This window comes from Phascolarctos cinereus, unplaced genomic scaffold (genome assembly GCF_003287225.1).
Source record: "Phascolarctos cinereus isolate Bilbo 61053 unplaced genomic scaffold, phaCin_HiC Scaffold_726;HRSCAF=1367, whole genome shotgun sequence".
Classification (NCBI taxonomy): domain Eukaryota; kingdom Metazoa; phylum Chordata; class Mammalia; order Diprotodontia; family Phascolarctidae; genus Phascolarctos; species Phascolarctos cinereus.
The window spans coordinates 1,576,397-1,598,755 of record NW_027556098.1 but is presented as its reverse complement, the minus strand read 5'-3'; the positions used below and the strand labels follow the sequence as shown (position 1 = coordinate 1,598,755).

At 38.2% G+C, this 22,359-nt stretch overlaps 1 long non-coding RNA gene across 1 annotated transcript in view; it reads right to left on the bottom strand.

Annotated features, from left to right (window-relative positions):
• Positions 1-14,016: 14,016 nt before the first annotated feature.
• Positions 14,017-22,359, bottom strand: part of LOC144454329 (uncharacterized) — an 82,429-nt gene continuing 74,086 nt past the window's right edge. The window contains exons 4-5 of the long non-coding RNA XR_013482718.1: positions 20,531-21,492; positions 14,017-14,360 (exon numbers count right to left, since the gene is read on the bottom strand). This is a non-coding gene — a long non-coding RNA (uncharacterized LOC144454329). The remainder of the gene's footprint in view (positions 14,361-20,530; positions 21,493-22,359) is intronic.

Genomic DNA, 22,359 nt, shown 5'->3' with positions numbered 1-22,359 from the left:
ATCTCTCCACTTATTGAGAATACTGATAGGGAGACATTCTTTGCTTCTGTGTCTCCCTTTAGACCCTCTAGAATTCTTAACCTTTTGTGTGTGTTAAGGACTCCTTTAGCAATCTGGTAAAGTCTATGGACCCCTTATGGAAATAATAGTTTAAATATATAAAATAAAATACACAGGATTACAAAGGAAACTAATTGTATTGAAATCTAGATATCAAAATATCTTTTCAAAACAAGTTCATGGACCCAAGGTTAAGAACCGCTGTTCTAGAACTTTTGTTCCTCCAAATGAATTTTGTTATTATTTTATCTAGCTCTAGAAATAGGAGATCTTAATATATTTTACCTTTATGAACCCCTTTTTCAGTATGGTAAAGTGTATGGGCCGGTTTTCAGAATAATGTTTTTGAACACTAATCCTATTTAAATATAGCTCTGGAAACAGGATTTCATAATATATGTTTGTGTCATGGACCCCTTTGGCAACATTAGTAAAGCCTGCGAACCCTTTTTTCAATACATAAAATGAAATATGATTATAAAAATATTTTTTTAAAAAAAACAAGTTCACAGATCCCCCAGGTTTAGAAGCCTGGTAGAAAGAAATATGTCAAAATGTCTTTGATGGGCCTGGATAGTATTATGTTCTACCTGCGTGACTGACATCTTAGAAGGCTATCTTCAGACTCCTTGAATTTCAGAAGACAAAAAAAGAGGAGAAAAAAAAGAAAAGAAAAGAAGCAACAGAGGAAAGAAGAGCTGTTAAAAATGGAATGAAAAGCATCTTTTCTCCTATGTTTTGATGAATTAAACAGTTTACACCCTCAAAAAGCTTATGGAAATTAAAAAAAAAGTCACTTCCCTTATAACTTAGCATTTGTAGCCAAGTCAGAGAGCAGTGATACATTGCCTACTATTTAAATGGTCCGAGGCCACTGTCATCAGAGCCCAAATAATGGTGGCAGTTCCTAAGAGAAACTTGTCTTTTTCTTTTTCCTTAGTGACATATAATAGGAGAGCAGGATGTACAACAACACACAGATTTGTTCTGAGTCATGGTTTCTGGGGCCTTGAATATTGTAATTCCTGAAAATTACACTTGCAATTCATGAAATTCTCTGTGACCAAGCTCGGCTGCATGGTTCAGTTTAAGGAAGGTATGGTGTGTGTTGGGGGTGGGGAAAAGTGAGCAGGAGCTTCAATACATGATTCAAAAAACTGTGCTTTGGTTTATTTAATCCTCTGTGGAAACTAACTGGCTGTGGGGAAGTTTAAAAAAAAAGAAAAAACCTATTATATTTCTGCCTTACTAAGCAGCTCTCTTTTAATTTTGCAAAAATTCCTTTTTTTTCTTCACTAGGGACTTAGGTGTTCTTATTCAACTATTATTCTTCCTGCTAATCCTTGCTTCTCAAAATACATATTTTATTATACAAAAAGATTTTAATAATTTGTTATTACTGCATTTCTTGGAAAGGCTTTGCCACTTTTGGATTACCATTATGTCCACAGTATGCCAAAGTGCCAACCTTCCCCATGGAGAACTCATGAATAATAATTCACATTTATATAGCACTTCAAATCTTTGTAATATATTTTCCTTATAACAACCTTTTGAGGTAGATAATAAATGTATGCTTAGCCCCATTTTACAGATGAAGAGATGGAAGCACAGAGAGACAAAGTAAATTAGCCAAGGTCAAACAACTCATAATTATCAAAGCTGAGATTTAAACCCAGGTCCAAAAAAAGGTCACATATGTATGTGTGCATTATGTATATGTATATGTGTGTACGTGTATATGACCTGAGTTAAAATCCAGCCTCACACACTTACTAGCTATGTGACACTGGAAAAGTCACTTAACTCTGTTTACCTCTGTTTACATCTGTAAAATGAGCTGGAGAAGGAAATAGCAAAACACTCCAGTATCTTTGCCAAGAAAACCACAAATGGAGTCACAAAGAGGTGGACACAACTGAACGACAACAAATATGTGTGTGTATGTATGTATACATACACACACACATACATACATGTGTGTGCATATACATATATACACATGCATATATACATATACATACATACATATATATATGTATATATATGGAAGGGGGAAGAGAGAAAGAGACTCATCCTGAGTCCATTGGACACTAGAGTAATACGAAGAATTCAGAGAAGCATGAGAAGAAATGTACTGATACAGAGTGAAATAAGCAGAAGTAGAAAAAGAATATACACAAAAGCTTAAAAACAATGTAAATGAAGAGAAGAAGATATCAACCAAAGAAATCAGACACTCAGTAATTATAATAATCAAAAGTTTGTCCTTAAAGAAGACAGGAGAAAATGAAAAGATGTGGAGGACTATGAGTGTGAAACATTTCATATACTGGCATACTTGCTTGATCTCTTGGTTGGATTTGTTAAGCTGCTTTTGCCCCCTTTCTTTCTTTCTTTCTTTCTTTCTTTCTTTCTTTCTTTCTTTCTTTCTTTCTTTCTTTCCTTTCTTTCTTTCTTTTCTTTCTTTTGTTGTTGTTGTTGCAAGAAATTATTCTCTGAGTAGGGAGGGGGAAGGATACACTTTAGAAATGAAGATGATGTAAAAACCAAAGCTATCAATAAACATTTAAGGATAAAAATCATTACCTTTACTGCATGAAAAACCATAACAACTTTTCAGTCATTCCATCTAAATCTCCATCAGCATGCTATCATTCATTCTCATTCAGTTTTCCATTTAGATTGTTGTAATTTGTAAGTACTCAGTACTCCACTCTAATGGTTCTGCCTTTTTTTTTTTGGCTTTTCATGATTCCGTAAGGGTCATTGCAGATTTTTTTGTTTTCCTCATACTTATCCTAATGGCATTATAGTATTCTATGATATCACTGCACCACAATTTATTTAATCATCTTTTATTATTGTATGCTTAGCTCACTTCCAATTTTTAACAATCACATAAAATGCTGTTAAAAACAATCTTCAAGCAGATAGCTCTTTTGAGTCTTAGATAAGACTCTCAGGGTATTATTTCTAGCAGGGGAATTATTGAGTCAAAGTCCAACATTCTTTCCACAACAATACAATGCCTCTCAAGACAGAAAGATCAAAATATTACACTCTATGTTACAGGTGGAAATGTGGGGCCAAGAAATTTTATGATTTGCTCAAGGTCACCTAACTGCAAACCAGCGGCAAAGGTGGAAAGCCTGAGGCCCCTAGTGTTATACTTAATTCAGTCAGCTGCTTTGTTCCTCAGGGAAGGGAGGAAGAAGGGAAAGAGAATCTTGCCCTTTGTGAATCACAACACTGTTTGGGCACAATACGTGAAGGTCAGACTTTATCATCCAAAGTTATTGGAAGCCATAGTCACAGAAATCTGCAAACTAATTGAAAGGAAACTATAAGAACAGCTTGTTCCTTAGGGAAAGTCTGGAGAGTAGGGGAGTAAGACCCATAAGAACTTAGTAATGAGCAGCTAGGTGCTATAGCAAATAGAGTGCTGCTGGGCCTAGAGTCAGAAAGACTCATCTTCCTGAGTTCAAATCTGGCCACAGACACTTACTAGCTGTGTGACCCTGGACAAGTCACTCTGCCTCAGTTTCCTCATCTATAAAATAAGCTGGAGAAGGAGATGGCAAATCACTCCAGTATCTCTGCCAAGAGATCCAAATGGGATCATGAAGAGTTGGGCATGACTGAACAACAATATCAATAAATATTTGGTAATATTGCTGCTAATACTAATACATGACCTCTATATTTTGCTTTAAGATTTGTGAGCTCTATGCATTCATATTTCATCTTATCCTCACAAAAGTCCTATAAGGAAGACCCTATATGTTATGTTTCCCATTTTGCAGATGTGGAAACATTCTCAAAGAATTTACATGACTTACTCATGATCACAGAGCTAATAAACGTGAAAATAGATTTTGACAGATCATTTTCCACTATATTACATCAAAGAATTATAGTAGTATATCTCTAGAGCTAGAAAGTGACTCAGAGACTATTTAGTTCAACCTCTTTTCATTTTACAAATGAGAAGTGCTTAGCAAAATGCCTGGCACATAGTAGGTGCTTAATAAATGTTTATTTAATTATTGAATTGAGAAAATTGAGATCCAGGGAATTTAAATGAATTGCTAAAGGTCACACAAGTAATAAACAACAAAGGCAGGATTGGAAAACAGGCTCTGAAGCTAGGGCCAGTGCCCTTTCTACTGTACCATATCACCTCCTTAAACCTTCAACAAAATAGTTCTTTGTCATTCTCTCTTAACAATGACTTCTAACACGTCTTCATAGATTTTTACTTTGTATCACAACATGACACAAGGTGAAATATAATGAGGGCAAAGGAGAAAGATCAACGACATCATTTAAGAAAATGTGAAAAGAGAAAGCACATTTTCAGCTCAGGAGATTAAGGAAGAATTTAGGGAAGGGGTGATACCTGAACTGAACCTCCAATTTAGATAAGGGTTTCAACAAACAGAAATGACAGCCAGGTGATAACCCTCACTAGACTCAGGTAGGCTGATCCTCAGCAACTGTTTCTGTTCTGGTCAGAAACTCTGAGGGTCTTCCCCACCCAGATTGATTCTTGTATGAAGGCAAACTAGCCCATCTTTTTTTGCCTTAATTCTTACCTAGTCTTTAATTACTGAATGGGCATTGCTTCAGACAAATTGAGAGTCGGGGAAAACCCTAAAGTCCAAGGTCTCACACTGCATTCAGGGCCATCACCAGTTGCGATGTCACTGGACTCCAATGACTCTGGAGGAGTGAGGCTAATGACTTTGTACAGCCCTGCCTCACTTAAATCCAATACACTTGCAAGTCAAGACATCACCCTCCTGATGTCATTGGTCCTCTTTGAGAATGAAGGACAAATAACAACAATGATTTTATATGTGTTTTTGTTGTTATTGTTCAGTCATTTCAGCAGTGTCTGACTCTTCGTGACCCCATTTGGGGTTTTCTTGGCAAAGATACTGGAGTGGTTTGCTATTTCCATCTCCAGCTTATTTTACAGATGAGGAGCTGAGGCAAACAGGGTTAAGTGACTTAGCCAGGGTCACACAGCTAGGAAGTGTCTGAGGCCAGATTTTAATTCAGGAAGTGTCTTCCTGACTCCAGGCCTAGCACTCTATCCACTGTGCCACCTATATACACTTTTACAGTAAATATAGAAAGAGTTTTCATAGTATCATAGTCATTCATTCAACAATCTTTTTTTAAACTTCATTTTTTATTGTGAATTCAATGGACACCAACAAAAGAACATTTCCATATCCAAAATAGAATAGGACTATATGTGAATCCACAAATTTCTATTTCACACAGCTTGCTTTTAAAAAATGTATTATAATAGAAATATGTTTTACATGACTTCACATTTATAATGGATATTGTGTTGCTTGCCCTCTCAATGCATGGAGGAGGAAAAGAATTCGGAACTCAAAATTTTTTTAAATGAATGTTAAAAATAAATAGATGAAAAGTATATAATAAATGCAACTAAAATGTTACTTTCAAAGCTACCCTATTTTTCTATCTCCTTTGGACATTTCTTATGTTATCTAGTGGGCACTTAAAAACACTTCAATGACCTTCTTTACTTTCTTGTCTTTTTTGGGAAATACTATCACTACCTTTTTTCTCCCCTACATTCCCTCCCTGAAAATTTTTAAAAAGAAAAAACATAATCCTTGTAACAAAAAAGCATAGCCAATCAAAACAAATCCTCCCATTTTTCATGTCTCAGGAGGTAGGTTTCATTCTAGGTAGCCTGACTTCACACCCTCTTCAGGAATGATCCATCTGGACAGAATTTTGCTGCTTCACTGAACTGTCACTGCAGCTGGAACCTGGGCAATTTATCCATTCTCCACTGCCTCTCCCTCTCCTGCCTCATCACTGCTTCGTGAACTGTCATGGCTAACCTCGAGTTCCTGAAATCTTGAAATCTTTGTTTATTTGTTTTCTGTCTATTTATATATAGAATTTTGTCTCCAAATTAATATTAGTTGACTTTCACTAAATTCTAAGTAAATGTTTACTCTCAAGGAGAGGACCACTCAATGAGAAAAGACAAAAGAGAACCCATCAACAAATAGCCCTAGATTTAACCATACACCTATATTTGAAGTGCTCTCTCCTCTTTCTCTTTCTTCCTCGCCTCTCCTCTCTCTCTCTCTGTCTCTCTCTCTCTCTCTCTCTCTCTCTCTCTCTCTCTCTCTCTCTCTCTCTCTCTCTCTCTCTCCCTCTCCCTCAACTTTACTTTTATGTAAAGTGTCAAGTAAAATAAATAACGAAACAGAAGGGTGGAGGACAGTTGTCATATCACCTGACCTTCTTTTAGGTGATTGGAGCTGCACAAACGTACTTCTCTGTAATGTCATCATCTTTCTGGTACTAGAAACCATACTGGCGATTTGTCCTTTAAAAAAAAAATAAATGAGGAAGACTCAATTAGACTTAGATGAAATCTGAAGTGGATTGAATTCTGGTCAGCGTCTAATCACTATGCTTCCTCATGGAGTGCCTGGTTCCACTTTGCCTGTTTTAAATTCCATCTGTCTTACTTCTTGCATGCTTCAGTTTCTTTCAACAAACGTTTGTCTCTAGTTATATAATTTTTTTTAAAAAAAGGTTTGGAAGTAAAAAAATCTGACATTTCGTCATCTTTTTTCCTCTGGTGTATCATGCTGCCAGAAGCAATATGAACTACAATGATAATAATAATAATAATAATTATTATTATTACTATGAAAATAGATAGAGAGATTTAAGATTTGCAAAGTACTTTCTATACTTGATTACATTTGAGCTTCCCAACAAAACCTTCTCTGCCACTTATAGCCTTAGGGAGTTGTCTAGAGAGCTAAGAGGTTAAGTAACTCATTCCGGGTCACACAGACAAAAGGTCTCATCTCAGAGGTGAGACTGGAAACCTGACTCTTCCTTGATTCTGGAATTTATTTATAGAGAATAAATAGAACAGCTCTCTATCCATCATGCCACAGTAAGGGAACAATTAAAGGTATTATTATTTCATAGATGAGAAAACTTAAGTTCAGGCAGTTTTGCCCATGGTCACATAACTAGCAGGTGTCAGAGGTGGAATTCTAACCCAGGCCTGTGCTGACTCCTGGTCCAACACTCCCTTCACTCACTTTCGTCATCTCTAAAACATCATTTTATTTCTTTGTTTCTTTTTTTTTTTTAGGTAATTGGGGTTAAGTGACTTGCCCAGGGTCACACAGTTAGTAAGTATGTCAAGTGTTTAGTCTGAGGCCAGATTTGAACTCAGGTCCTCCCAACTTCAGGGCCCGTGCTCTATCCACTGTGCCACCTAACTGCCCCTAAAGGGCATCCTATTTCAATGAGGTTGTTTTGAAGAAATTGTTCAAGCCCCGTAAATAGATGTTGTACATGGGAAGATCTTGGTAACCTGAGGTCACCTCAGTTGTGTCAGGGAAGCAAATCCAACCTCACCCACTGGTGAGGTTAACAGACACAGAAAACAGCCCTGAGCGCATAACAGACCCAAGCATCCAGCAAGGGGACAAATACAAGTCAAGGTCAGATTTATTTGGGTGACACTGGAAACACAGATATCAAGTTGCAATGGGAAGCAGAAAACAAAGTGTGACAAAGGTCACAGGACTCGGGTTTTTACCAGGTAAAGACAAGAGGGTTTGGAGAAGCAATCAGTTCTACAGGTTGAGACAAGGTAGGACAGAAAGTCAGTTTAACAGCACGAAGGAGAACACCTGGAGCATTTAAGTCCTTGGCTGCTTTGGTGATGCCTCCTTCACCTGGTTCACTGGTGATGAGTCTTTGTGTGTCCAAGCCTCCCTAATATTCCCATGTGTTTTTGTATATACCACAAAACAACAACAGCAACCACTACCATGCCAAAACCAGACTTGGGGACTTTATTAGGAATTGCTTTCCCCAAAAAAATTTTAAAAAGAAATAAATGAATAAATAGAATTTTAAAAAAGAATCGGCTTTCCTCTGAAATTACCTCCCATTTACTTGGTATTTATTTTGATTATACATTGTTTTTTGTATGTTGTGCCCACCTTCCATCTCACCCCCATTAGAATGTAAACTTCTGGAGGAAAGGGACCAAGTTTTTGCTTTTCTTTGTACTTCTAGAGCTTAAGACAACACCTGGAACACAGTAAGTGCTTAATGAGTACTTGTGGCTAAACAGCATTTCATGTGCCAGGATTTCTGGACAAGTTCTTTCCATAAATGAACTATTATACTGCTGTTGTCATTCAGTCCTGTCTGGCTCTTGGTGACCCCATTTGCGGTTTTCTCAGTAAAGATACTGAAGTGGTTTGCTATTTCTTTCTCCAGATCATTTTATAGATGAGGAAACTGAGGCAAGCAGAGTTAAGTGACTTAGCCAGGGTCACACACCTAGGAAATGGCTGAGGCCAGATTTGAACCCAGGAAGATGAGTCTTCCTGACTATAGGCTTAGCACTCTATCCTCTGCACCACCGTATCAGCTCTATCAAAAAACCAAAAACAAACAAAAACAAAATCCATGATTTTTAAAAATCATTGAAAAGAATCCTCTTCCCTCAAGGTTTTTGCTTAGGTGCCACGTCTCTTGTGAAATCTTCCTTATTTCCATCACCCATCTTTAGTGCTCCCAAACCCTTCTAAAAAAAAATTTTTTTTTTTGGAAAAGTAAAAAGGTGCCACAAATGGTGTGGTCACCAATTCCATAATAGAAATGTGGAAATATTGTTAGCAGACAATAAAAATAAATTTTAAAGCTGTGTGAAAAGATTTAGTGTTGAAGTAACAGTCATGGGACTAACATACAGTTAAATGCTCTTTTCACAACTCTACACTTTGGGTGTTCATTTAGTAAGAAAAGCACAATCAGAGAGGCAGTGTGGTAATGGATGGAGGGGTAAAATAGAATCAGAAAGACCTAGGTTTACGTCCTGCCTTTGATATGTACTGAATGTGTGACTCTAGGCAAATCACTTGACCTGTCAGTACCCTTCTCCACTACCTCATTCCTAATCCCTTCCTCCCTCTGCTTCCTTCTTACCCCTTCAACCCCACTCTCCCCCAAAATGGAGCAAACAGAAAGGACAACAAAGAGGAAATTCAAATGAGGAGGTAAACTTGGAGGTAAAATGGATTTCCCTCAGCAAAGAATGGGAACATTCTTTACTCAAGAAGTTATTTCCTTTTTAGAAAAATCATCACATTGACATTAATAGAGATTTTATTATTCAGTCATTTCCAATTCTTCATGACCTCATTTTGAGATTTTCTTGGTAAAGATATTGGAGTGGTTTGTCATTTCCTTCTCAAGCTCATTTTACAGATGAGCTGAGGCAAACAGGGTTAAGTGATTTACCCAGGGTCACACAACTCCTAAGTGTCTAAGGCCAGTTTTGAACTCAGGAAGATGAGTCTTCCTGACTTTCAGCCCAGTACTCTATTCACTGCACCACCTAGCTGCCCTACAAGATATAGGTTGGTAGATAGATAGATAGATAGATAGATAGATAGATAGATAGATAGATAGATAGATAGATAGATAGATAGATGGACAGATGGACGGACGGACGGACGGACGGACGGATGGATGGATGGATGGATGGATGGATGGATGGATGGATGGATGGATGGATGGATGGATAAATAGAGCAAGCGAGCTAGCTAGGGAGTGAGGGAGCACTTATTAATTGCTTACTGTCTTCCAGGCATGGTACCAAGCGCTGGAGATATACCTTATAAGCAAGCAAGACAGTCCCAGCCCTTGAGGAGTTTGCACTTTAATTGGGGAAGATAACAAATATAGAATATGAGTTGGGAGGGAGATTGATGGGGACAACGGCTAGAGAGCAGATGGTATGATATGGAGGTGGTCCCCAGCAAGATTTTTGGAGGTGGGAGGAACCTAACGGCAAATATTACAAAACCATTATGGTTTTAATTACATTTTTACCTCATTTTGTCATCAGATACATTTCTAAAAAGTTACAAATAAAGCAAAACTTCGTATATCAAATCTCATTTTCCCATTTATTTACATCATTATTGCATAAAGTTAGAAAGATTTCTAATCTTTACACTTGGCTAAAACATCCAATAAAAATTAAAAGAAGGCTAACCGTCCTTTCTAGGAGCATTTTGCTTTTGCTAATGCATTTAATCCCCCATTGTAATTCCTTGGAACTAAAGTTAGCCAAACAAGCAATCACAGGATCATGGAATCATAGGATTTAGAACTGGAAGTGACCTTAGAGATCACCCAGACCCACCCCCTCATTTTCTGGGTGGGGGAAAATCAATCTGAAGTGCAAATTTTGCACACTCAGCAGAAGTACCCACATGCTGAAATGCATCATACATTCACATTTCCATGGGATTTCTTTTCTGTTCTCTGGGATCCAAATGTTTAAGCAGCCACAATGGTTAAGCCAATCTCTCCCAGAATTCAGCAAAATTCCTGGCTGGAAGGCCCCATAGAGGTACTTACTTGTTTAAACAGAACTCACCAGTTCACAAAGAACTCTATACATATTTCTGAAATGTTCCTTAAAAAGGAAAAAATTAAAATGTTTAGGAGACTCCTTTTCAATCCTCATTAAGTTTTTAAGTACAAGCAGACTTTAAATGACACCACCAAGGAATGGGTGGCATCTTTAAAAATCTATTTCACAGTCTGGCCTAATGCACAATATCTTTCCACTTTCTAGAATATGGGTATTACTCAGCCTTGCAAAATATAGTTGCCCTTTAATTGATTAAATGATCAATTAAACTAGTACACTGAAAGCAAATTGAATAAAAAAAAACTCAGGAAAAGGAACCTGATTTGGAATTATACATATACACATACATGTGTATATACACATACGTACATACATACACCTTCATTCTTTTGCAGGTACACCAACTTCTGTTTCTTGAATCCTCTGTGCTCAGGCTAAGGAAAGGTGGAATTCATGGAGTTGTTCTTTTTTTTTTAAATGCTATCTTTAGATTTTCATCTTTTTCAATTAGTCATTTTCCAGACAAACTGCCAGCTGTGCATGGTTTGCTCTTTTTTCAGTTCTTGCTAGGATTCCAAAATTCTAGATCTACAAGTACAAGGAAATGTCCTAACTTGCAGTCTAATTGTGCAAGTGTGTATTTTGGTCTCTGCTGCTGCGTCAGAGCAATGCTGCTGTTGCCATGGAGATAGAGATGTTTGAGTCTGCTTTGTCACCTTTGCCCTGCTATTTAAAAACACACACTCACTGCAAAGCGCTGGCAGCAGAGGGCTTTCTTTGAGAGGTCACCCACCTTTTTCTTTTCTCTCTTTTTTTTTAACAGCAACTTGACAGATTAATGCCATTTTCATTTATGACTGGTATAAAACATAATGTAAATATCCTCCGACACAGAGTGAACTGGCAGTTTTGTGCGTCCTCAAATCCCAATAAAAGAGCAAGAACCTTAAAAGTTTCCTGGATCCAGTTCCCCCAATAATTTCTCCTGATCTGTTTCTGCTGTGGATTCTAGAGACTCCTCCAGACACCAGCAGCAGGGAGTCATCAGAATAAAACCATAAATAAATGAAAATAAGCAAAAACAGTTGAAGGAAAATTATTCTTCAAATTGCTACTTTAAAAAGTGCTACTCTATATTACTGTGCCCTCAAAAATTATTAATGTAAAGAATTCAGAGAAGTATAGGAAGACTTTTATGAATTGATGCAGAGTGAAATAAGCAAAACCAGGAAATAACATAGAAAAGGATTGTTGCTGTTTAGTCATGTATAACTCTTTGTGACCTCATTTATGGTTTTTTTGGCAAAAATACTGGAACTGTTGAGCTATAGATGTTACGGGTGCTGGGACCCCAAAATCACAACATGTGAATGAATTCTACCCAAGCTTTCTTTCAGCCAAAGACAAGGTCTATTAAAGATGAGCCATACAGGTTAGACTCTTAAGGAATCTGAACATTTGTGAGGCTCGTAAGGACAAGCAGTTATGAGGAAGTCTCAGCCCCTAAACCACAGCCAGGATGGATCTTATATACAGCTAAGCATTTTGAGGTGACCAGAGGAAGGACTGGGAGGAGGTGGGGTGACTATGGGGGAAGGGTCCTGGGAGAATTCTGATGGGAGTGCCCAGGAGGTTGAATGAGGTCATCCAGGAATAGACAATGCCTTTATTAGGGTAACAAAGAACTGGAAGATAGGGTCTAGAAGATAAGGAAGAGGTTGAATGGGGTCTGGATAAGATCAAGGATGGAACCCATCCTTGGGTTGGGAATCAGGGTATAAAAGAACTGGGAGATAGGGCCCAGAAAGGGCCAGGAATAAGAATAAGAATGACTTCTGGGGACTGCTAGACTTCCTTGACCAGGTAAAGGTTCAAATAGAGTTCAAGAGTTTTCTGGGGCCCATGGACAAACGGGACCCAAATTCTTTTTGAGATGAGGGGCAAAGGTCTTGGCTTGGGCCCACACCCCATCAGAATGGTTTGCCATTTCCTGCTCCAACTCATTTTACAGATGGAAACTGAAGCAAACAGGGTTTAATGACTTGCCCAGGGTCCCACAGCTAGGAAGTGTCTGAGACCAAATTTGAACTCAGAAAGATGAGTTTCCTGACTCTAGGCCTGCCACCCTATCCACTGTGCCACCTAGCTTCCCCTTTCAATGATATAAAAAGCCCCAAAGGATTGCCTTAGAAGATCACTGATTCTCCCTGTTCCATGTGCACCCAGTGTGGTCTGCATAAAGACACTGAATCCACCTTTGGCAGTTTTTTCTATTCTTTCAGCACATCTTAATGTACCTCAGGCAAAAAAAAAATAGAGAGACAGACAGATATACATATACACATATACATACATACATACATACATACATACATACATATATATATATATATATATATATATATATATATAGATCAATTTTCTGAGAAATACTGAACTACTATTTGTTCATCTTGGTCAGAATTGATCATGGTCTAGAGCTATGTACCAGCATAGAGAACGATCCCTAAATTGGGGAAGCAGCAGCTGCTATTGAGAATCGAGGCCTGCAGATGAGGATATTGGATATTTAATAACTTCATCTCATCTCCTCAGAATCCTGGCACTGGAGATGTAGAAAGGGAAAAAAAAAATAAACCTCACATAAACCATAAATAAACTTGCTGCCATGACACAGCTATAAATCTCTACACATGCAGACACAGATAAATTTATTTTTATCAAATCTCAGCCACAGTAAGCTCACACAAAATGACAGGTCCGTCTCACAGTGATGGGGGACCAGCCCGCTCAAATCTGCCATATTTCTTTCCTGCCCTGACCGAAAGGTCTTTGTGAGGCCAGTGTGATGGGCTGAGGCACGCTGCATGAGCGATTGGGAAATCATCTCAGCTCCTCATTACAGGGGTGGAGAGTGTCCCATTAAACCCAGCAGCCCACTGTGAGGAGCCAGATAAACCCTTGGGTTTTGACTAAGCTCAGAATAGCACGATGTGTATTGCCACCATTCAGTTTTACAGTGAGGATTCTGAACTGACGGCAGGAAACTTAAAATTGCCTGGCAAGGGAATCCGGACATTTCTATCACCTTGCTGTGTGCTTACAATCTTCATGTGGGGCCAAGGCTTCATTATATGACAGGGAAGGGAGGTTGTAGGCCCCATTCCCCCCTGGCTCTCCTTAGAACTTAGTTGTCAGATTTTCATCAACAGTCAGCCCTCCAGGAGTCATAATATTGTCCTGTAACCTGGCCAGCAAGAAAAAGCAAAGGGAAAAGATTTCCCCAAGTTTCTATTAAATGAGTGTTTCTGAAGACAGCTTGAAATCATGAGAGACTCATCAGTTTGGGCTTTGGTTTTCAAAAAGAGATATTTGACAAAAGGCAAAGGATAGAAAACTTTAGGTTACGTTGGTTAAAAAAAAGACAACCATATATGTTATTAGGAAAACCTCATGCCATATTCCTCTTATGTGCATAATGTATTGTCCTTTATATTCAACAAGCTACAAGATGCTACATTGTTTTTCTTGAAACCAGTCACAGTAGCATATGCAAAGCACAGTAGGCTCAGAGTCAGGTTTCTGCCTTCTATAAAGAAAGGCATTGAGAGGAGTTTGGTGCTCTTCCCTACAGCCCACCAGTCTGAGGAGAGAAGAGACTGAGGGAAGTGGTGTCAGTCAAGGCTTGAGTTAGCAACATATTGAGATTAGAAGTGAGGAGTTTATGCTGGGAGGGGCATCTTGTTCCAGGGCGTTGAAACCAGGCAGAGCAGCAGATGCAAAGTGGAGACTTCCCCATGGAGTCCTAGGAAAATGAGAGGTTAATATAGCAACATTCATTCCAGTAAGAGCCTAGCACTGTGCATTACAGTTTGTAAGAACTAAACAAATACTTATTGAATGACGTGCAATATTAATGGAATTGAAGAGGGAGGGGTATGAGCTAGCAGAAAGTGGTAGAGAGATCAGACAAGTGAGAAAGCCAACAGTGAGCAAGCATCATAGGACTTGTGAAAGATAACTGGTGTCATACATAATCTCCTCATACCTTTGGGTTTCTTATGTTACTTTGACTCAATAATGAAACTGCATAGGTATGCTAGACATTGGGGTGTGTGTGTGTGCGTGTGTGTGAGAGAGAGAGAGAGAGAGAGAGAGAGAGAGAGAGAGAGAGAGAGAGAGATTCTTCTCATTTAAAGATTATCCATTTTTCATTCAAAGGATACCTAGTTACTTTGGGATAAATTAAGATTAAATTAGTTCAACCAGAGGTGTGCTGGGCTCATTGAAAGCTGATTATAAAATTTTTAGTGTATTTACACCTCAGACATCAGCAAACTTCAAATCAGGGCTTGGTTTTTTATTTTGTTAATTATCTATACTTAAGAAAGGATGGAGAAAATGCTAATAATGCAGACCAAATTTGTGCCTGGTGTACTTTTTTTCAGAAAGCTGATTGTTAAATAAAATTTACCGGCACAACCCTGAATTCTAACTATTCTTGTAGTACTTCTTAAATCCCAGATGGGGTCGAGAAAAATTTGGCAACAGTAAAAGGTTTCTGAACTCGAAATGATCAAAAAGTAATGCAAAATCAAACGCATAATGAATCTGAGGTGTTTCTGGCAGCACTTGCCGCTGTCGCATCTCACAACTTCACTGCAGCCTTGCTTCTGTACACAAAGTTTGCGCACATTGCACTGTGCATGCCCTCAGGCCACAGAACGCCAACAAGGGGTCTGAGTGGAAAAAGTTTAAGAAGCCCCACTCTAGAGAAATCCTCAGTCCCTTCTTTTTCTCACTTAGTCAACAGAACATTTTCAGAGTTACAGATTCCGCACTCTGCCCCCTCCCATATCAGTCAATCATGAAAAAGTTTGATTCTCTGACTTGAAGAATGGAAAAAGCTGGCAATCATCTAGTATTTTCAGGTTTGCAAACTACTACATACATAGTATCTCATACAACAAGCCAGTGACATAGATGATATTAATATCCCCATTTTACAGATGAGGAAAGTGAAATTTGAAGAGATTAAGTGACTAACCTGGGGATTAGCTTGGATAGCTAAAAGCTTGGATTTCCCCTAGGGAAAGATTTGAACCTAAGTCTTTTTCACTCTGAGTGTAATGCTTCATCCACTAAGCCACCCTTTCTCTAACAACATATTGAATTATATAGAGAGTTAAATATTTTAAAAGTTCTTTCACTTCTATTCTCTCATTTTGTCCTCTTATTTTTTCCAAAAAGAACATTGAGTGGTTTAAGTGACTTGTCCAAAATCACAAAGAAAGTTGGGTACTAGAATGAGGACTGGAATATCGTTTTATCCCCTATCAATCCACAATACATTCTGGAATTAGATTAGAGTCACATTAAACTGTGCGTTTCACACTGGAAAGCAGGGACTGTCTTTTCTGTTTCTTTGCAACCCCAGCACTTAGCACAGTGCCTGGCACATAGTGAGCTCTTCATAAAGTTTATTGAACAACTGACTAACTGGAGTTCTATCTTAAGTACCAAAGGCCTCCTGCACTTACTCTGCTATGCTATAGATGAAGAAGAAAAGGAAGAAGAAGAAGAAGAGAAAATAGAAAGAGGACCTCTAGATATAGGCTGCCTTAAGATTTGTCTCTTTACTTGTATTTTTAATAGGAAGTAAAATATATTTAAAATATGTTTGTATATATGTTTAATGGGAAGAAAGGAACAGAATGAAACAGACAAGTTAGAAGTGTTTCCAATAAGATGGGGGGGGGCACGGGGCAGCTAGGTGGTGCAGTGGATAGAGCACCGGCCCTGAAGTCAGGAGGACCTGAGTTCAAATCCAGCCTCAGACCAAACACCTGACACTTACTAGCTGTGTGACCCTGGGCAAGTCACTTAACCCCAATTGCCTAAAAAAAAAAAAGATCAGGGGTGAAACAAGGATGTCCATCATCACCACTGTTGTTCAATATGGACCTAGAAATATTAGCTTTAGCAATAAGAGAAGAATATAATATTCAAAAGAAGGAAACAAAGCTATCACTCTTTGCAGATGATATGATGGTATAAAAATTACTTGAAATAATTAACAACTTTAGCAAAGTTGCAGGCTACGAAACAAACCCACATAAATCATTGGCATTTCTATATATTACCAATAAGGCCCAACAGCAAGAGATAGAAAGAGAAATTCCATTTAAAATTAATGTAGACATTATAAAATATTTAGGAGTCTACCTTCCGAAACAAACCCAGGAACTATAAGAACACAATTACAAAATACTTTCCACACAAATAAAGTCAGTTCTAAATCATTGGAAAAACATCACTTGCTCATGGGCAGGCCAAGCTAATATAATAAAAATGACAATTCTACCTAACTAATTTACTTATTCAGTGCCATACCAATCAAACTACCAAAAAATTATTTTACAGAGCTAGAAAAAATAAAAACAAGATTCATTTGGAATAACAAAAAGTCCAGAATATCAAGGGAACTCATGAAAAGAAATGAAGGGGAAGGTGGCCTAGCCAGTCCAGATCTTAAATTGTATTATAAAGCAGCAATCATCAAAACTACTTGGTACTGGCTAAGAAATAGAGTGGCAAATCAGTGGAAAAGGTTAGGTATGCAAGACACAGTAGTCAATGACTATGGCAATCTGCTATTTGATAAACCCAAAGACCCCAGCTTCTGGGATAAGAACTCACAATTTGACAAAATCTGCTGGGAAAACTGGAAATCAATACGGCAAAAACTAGGCATAAATCAAAATCTTCACCATATATCAAAATAAAGTCAAAATGGGTTCATGATTTAGATATAAAGGCTGATACTATAAGCAAACTGAGAGAACAAGGAACAGTTTCCCTATCAGATTTATGGAGAACAGAAGAATTCATGACCAAACAGGACTACAAAATGCAAAATGTTTAACTTTGATTACATTAAATTGAAAATTTTTTACACAAATGAAGCCAATGCAACCAAGATTAGAAGGAAAGTAGAAAATTAGGAAAGAATTTTTACAACCAGTGTCTCTGATAAGGGCCTCACTTCTAAAATGTATAGAGAATTAAGTCAAATTTATAAGTCATTCCCCAATTGATAAATGATCAAAGGACATGAACAGGCATTCTCAGATGAAGAAATTAAAGCCATCTATACTCATACTAAAAAATGCTCTAAATCATTATTGATTAGAGAAATGCAGATCAAAACAACTAGGAGGTACCACATCACACCTATCAGATTGGCCAATATGGCAAAACAGAAAAACGACAAATGTTGGAGAACATGTGGGAAAATTGGAACACTGGTGCATTGTTGGTGGAATTGTGAAATGATCCAACCATTTTGGAGAGCAATTTGAAACTATGCCCAAAGGGCTATAAAAATATGCATACCCTTTGAAGTGCAATAGCACTTCTAGGGCTGTATCCCAAAGAGATCATAAAAATGGGAAAAGGACCCACATGTACAAAAATATTTATAGCAGCTCTTTGTGCCATGGCAAAGAAGTGTAAATTGAGGGGATGCCCATCAATTGGGGAATGGCTGAACACATTGTGGTATATGAATGTAATGGAATATTACTGTGCTATAAGAAATGATGAACAGGCTGACTTCAGAAAAACCTGAAAAGCCTTGTATGGACTGATGCTGAGTGAAATGAGCAGAACAGGGGAACGTTGTACACAGTAACAGCCACATTGTGAAATGACTAATGTTGATAGACTTAGCCCTTCTCAGCGATGCAAGGATCTAAGACATCTCCAAAGGTCTCATGATGGAAAATCCTATCCACATCCAAAGAAAGAGCTATGGAGCTTGAATGCAGATCAAAGCATACTATTTGCTATTTTTTTTACTTCTGTTTTGTTTTGTTTCCTCTTTCTGATGGTTCCTCCTATTGTTTCTAATTCTTCCTTACAACACCACTAATGTGAAAATATGTTTAATAGGAATGTGTATGTATAGCCTATATCAGACTGAGTGGCAGTCTTGGGGAGGGAGAGGGAGAAAAATTTAAAACTCCACATTAAGGATGACAAGGTCATTCACTGGGCCATCATTGGTCGTTCTGACTTTTTTCTTGTCTCCAGACTTCAATGACTCTGGAAGAGAGAATGAGGCTGACTACATCCTTCAATTTCCAGGGTTACAAAATAGGAAGCAGAGAAAGTTATTTCTGTCAAAGAGCCTACAGTCAAATAGGGGAAGAAAACACACACATCAGTGTAGTAGCTAAGGAGAACTTCAGTCCCAAATATTACAGGGATAGTGAGTGGGGATATAGGGAAATAGATTGAGATATCTCTTCTAGGAATAATGGCAGAGTTTATTTAATTACGGTTCCAGAACTAAATAGTGGAAGAAAGGAGATAGACACACATGCATCAGCAAAGCCATTGGTGGGGATGGCAATTAGAGAGTAAAACAAAGCATAACTGGAGTCTCCCTGAAATAGTGGGTCAATTGAGTCAGGAAACAATCAAGACAGTAAAGGATAAAATTTAAGAGATGAAAGTGTTAAAAATTCTAGAGCATGGCTTCTGGTTAGGTAGCAAGGCTACTGATAAGATTGTTGAGAGGTAAAGTTCCCTTAAAAATTTTGTTTTCCTTCTTTCAGGTATGACAGAGTGCTGACTCCAGGGGCTTCAGGGCTGGTCTCTCCTATTAAGGGGCCTCTCAGTTCTAGGTTCATGAACAACCAGGTTCAGTCCTAGGGGAACCTAGATTGTAAAAAGAAGAGTCAAGTTCTTTTTCTCTCATTGTCTCTGGATCTTTACATTCCCAGCAGAACCAAATCACTGAAAGAAAACAGGTCTGGCTCATGTCTAGTGTCTCCACAGAAGAGAAGAGAAAGGTACTCAAAGGTACTCAAGCAACGTAGATGAGACATAGGCTATTTATTTCCTTAGCACAAAAAAAAAACACCAAAAAAAGGGCTTAAAACACAATGACTCATAATCAGTCATTAACAAAAACTTTAAACATTAAATGGTAACTCATGTCACCTATTATGCTCTCCTTGGAAATCAAAACATGAAACATTTTATGAATCTGCTAAATTCCCATTTCACTTTCACTATGACTCCATCCAATTTGCTCAGATCCCTCCAGGTTCATGACCTAATTCTAGACTGCTCCCCCTAAGGGACCCAAGAGTTCCCAAGGTCTTGAATTCACCCAGGTACTTCTAAGTCTAGAAATGTCCATCTTAAGAATAGTGTTCAAGCCACCTGAACAGTCATGGAAAGAAAAGAAGTGACAGCCAGAGTTCTGAAGCTAAGCAGCACATGTACCCACTGCAGTGTACAAGGAGCTGCCATATCTTGAGGGGTTAGAAGGGTGGGAAAGGAAAGGGCCCTCTCTCTCTCTCTCTCTCTCTCTCTCTCTCTCTCTCTCTCTCTCTCTCTCTCTCTCTCTCTTTCTCTCTCTCTCTCTCTCTCTCTCTCTCTCTCTCTCTCTCTCTCTCCAGAGAAGTACAAGACAGAACCTCCAAGAAGTCCCCACATGTACCCCAAATGCGAAAAGAGAAAGCACCAGAAGGTGAAGTCACTCCTTTCAAAATCTAATGAATGGGCCACTCTTCCTAGTTCAGTGGCCAATTTTCTTTGACATGCTGCCTGCATGGGGATCAAGTGTTCTTCAGTGTTAAACATATGTGTCCCTATATGTAGCTGAGGGAACTAAGCTCAGGACTACACATGCTTCATGAAGTGTGCTCCAATTCCATCCCTGCTACACTGGGAAAACAGGAAAACCTCACTAATGCAGACTAATTAGAGAAAAAGCAAGCAGGTAGGTATTAGAGAAAACTGAACTATAAACTAGTTTAACATAAGTGAAATTTTACTGCCATCAAGTGAAGTATTGTAAAGTCCTTAGTTCATTTCTTGAATAGACAGCTAAGAAAGATTTCCAATTAGCATAATAATTATTTGTATGCAAATAGGTGCTTCCAAAGGGCTTAAGGGTACCTGAAAACAGTGTTTGTTCTTTCAGAAGTCTGTGATGTATCAGGAAGAGCACTGAAGTAGGACTGGAGAAATTTGGGCACCAATTCTGGGGTAAGTGTGCAGGTTATTTGACCTCTGTGGGCCTCAGTCTCCCCAGCTGTCAAATGAGAGATTAGGGTTTAGTCCAAATTACCTTTACTATTCCTTCTTCCCTCATCAAAATTCTACAAAGTGCTTTTAAACATTCCAGCCTTGATTCTGGCCCTCTCTGTGAACAAAGGATTTCTATGAACAGAGCAGATTTCTGTCCGGCTCCTGTCCAACTTCCTCTAACTTGGAATTAGTAGAATTCATTCATTCAAAGGAGTAATTTATTGTTCACTAAACAGAAGGCTCAGTGTTACTTGTCTAGTTTGGAGGCAACACAAGACAGTGGGGGAAACACCAGAATGGATATTAGGAACCCTTATTTAAGTCCCAACTAAAATCCCACCTTCCATAAGAAGCCTTCCCCAACTCCTTAATCCCAGTGCCTTCCCTTGTTCTTTCCTATTTATCCTACATATAGCTTTCTTTGTATAAATTTGTCAGCATGTTGTCTCCGACATTAGAATGTAAGCTCCTTGAAGGCAGTGACTGTCTTTTGCTTCTTTTTGTATCCCCAGCACTTAGTACAGTGCCTGGCACACAGTAGGTGCTTTTAAAAAATGTTTAGTGTTTGATCGATAGTCCTAGCTCTCCTACTGGGTTGGACTAGATGAGCCCTAAGATCCTTCTCAGTTCTAATGTTCTATAATTTGTGATCCTTTGTTATTCCTTCCCCAGAGGAGAACAATGTTACTTAACTTTGCTGCTCTGAAAAGTTCTCTTTTCCACATGACTTCTATTCTGCTCTTCTGGTTCTCTTGGTTTGGTCTGACCAGAATGGCTGCATCTTCATGATATCATTCTCTCAGAGGTTGTTTTCAGTTGTTCTGTTCAATCTTGAAAAAAAAAATCAAATCAGGCAAAAGCTTGACCCTTGATCATTCATTCCCAGTACTATCTGACAAGAGCCTTGTGAATAAATGAGTTTCCAGTGTAGGCAGAGATTACTGTTTTGTTAATTTTGAATAGATGGAAATAGACAGCAATCAACAAACCTTTGGCTAAGGGGAAACTCACATTTTCCTTCAATTACAAGGAGGACAAAGAAGCACATTGCACCATGTGCTTGAATAGATGCTTTATTATTCAAAACAAGCATCAAAGAGCATTATGTCCCCTATAGAAAATATGCAATCAGTGTTTAATTCAATGGTAGGATGCAAATTTAAATTCCCATAAGGGGGAGGCTGTTAATGCCATTTAAATTGGTTGTAAATTACAGATAATACGCTAGAGACCCGAATACAGATTAGTGGAGTATTGCTTTAGGAATCCAGTCCTACTTTGAACTTATTGTGTATTTATCCATGAAAAATAAGACCTTGAAGGCTTGTTTACAGCTACATTTTATTGCCTGTCTTCTTCATTTCTACGCAAATATTTCACTTTTAAATGCCATGAAATGGTTCAGCTAATGTAAGTAAATGGCATTATGTTCAAGAGAGACTGGCACTCTTAGAGTAGTATTTCCTCACCAAAAAATATGTAACATACATATATGTGGATATGTGTACCCAGAGAGAAGAGGATGAGGGCATAATATATAGAGAATATATGTGCACATGTTCACATGAATTTAATTAAAAATATTCCTCCAGTCAACTTTTCTAGCATTAGATGTGGTTGGCAAATTCTGAAGTTACAAGACAACTGACAGTTTCAGGAACTTGAGACCTGTAATAACTCTTGCCACTTAAGTATGC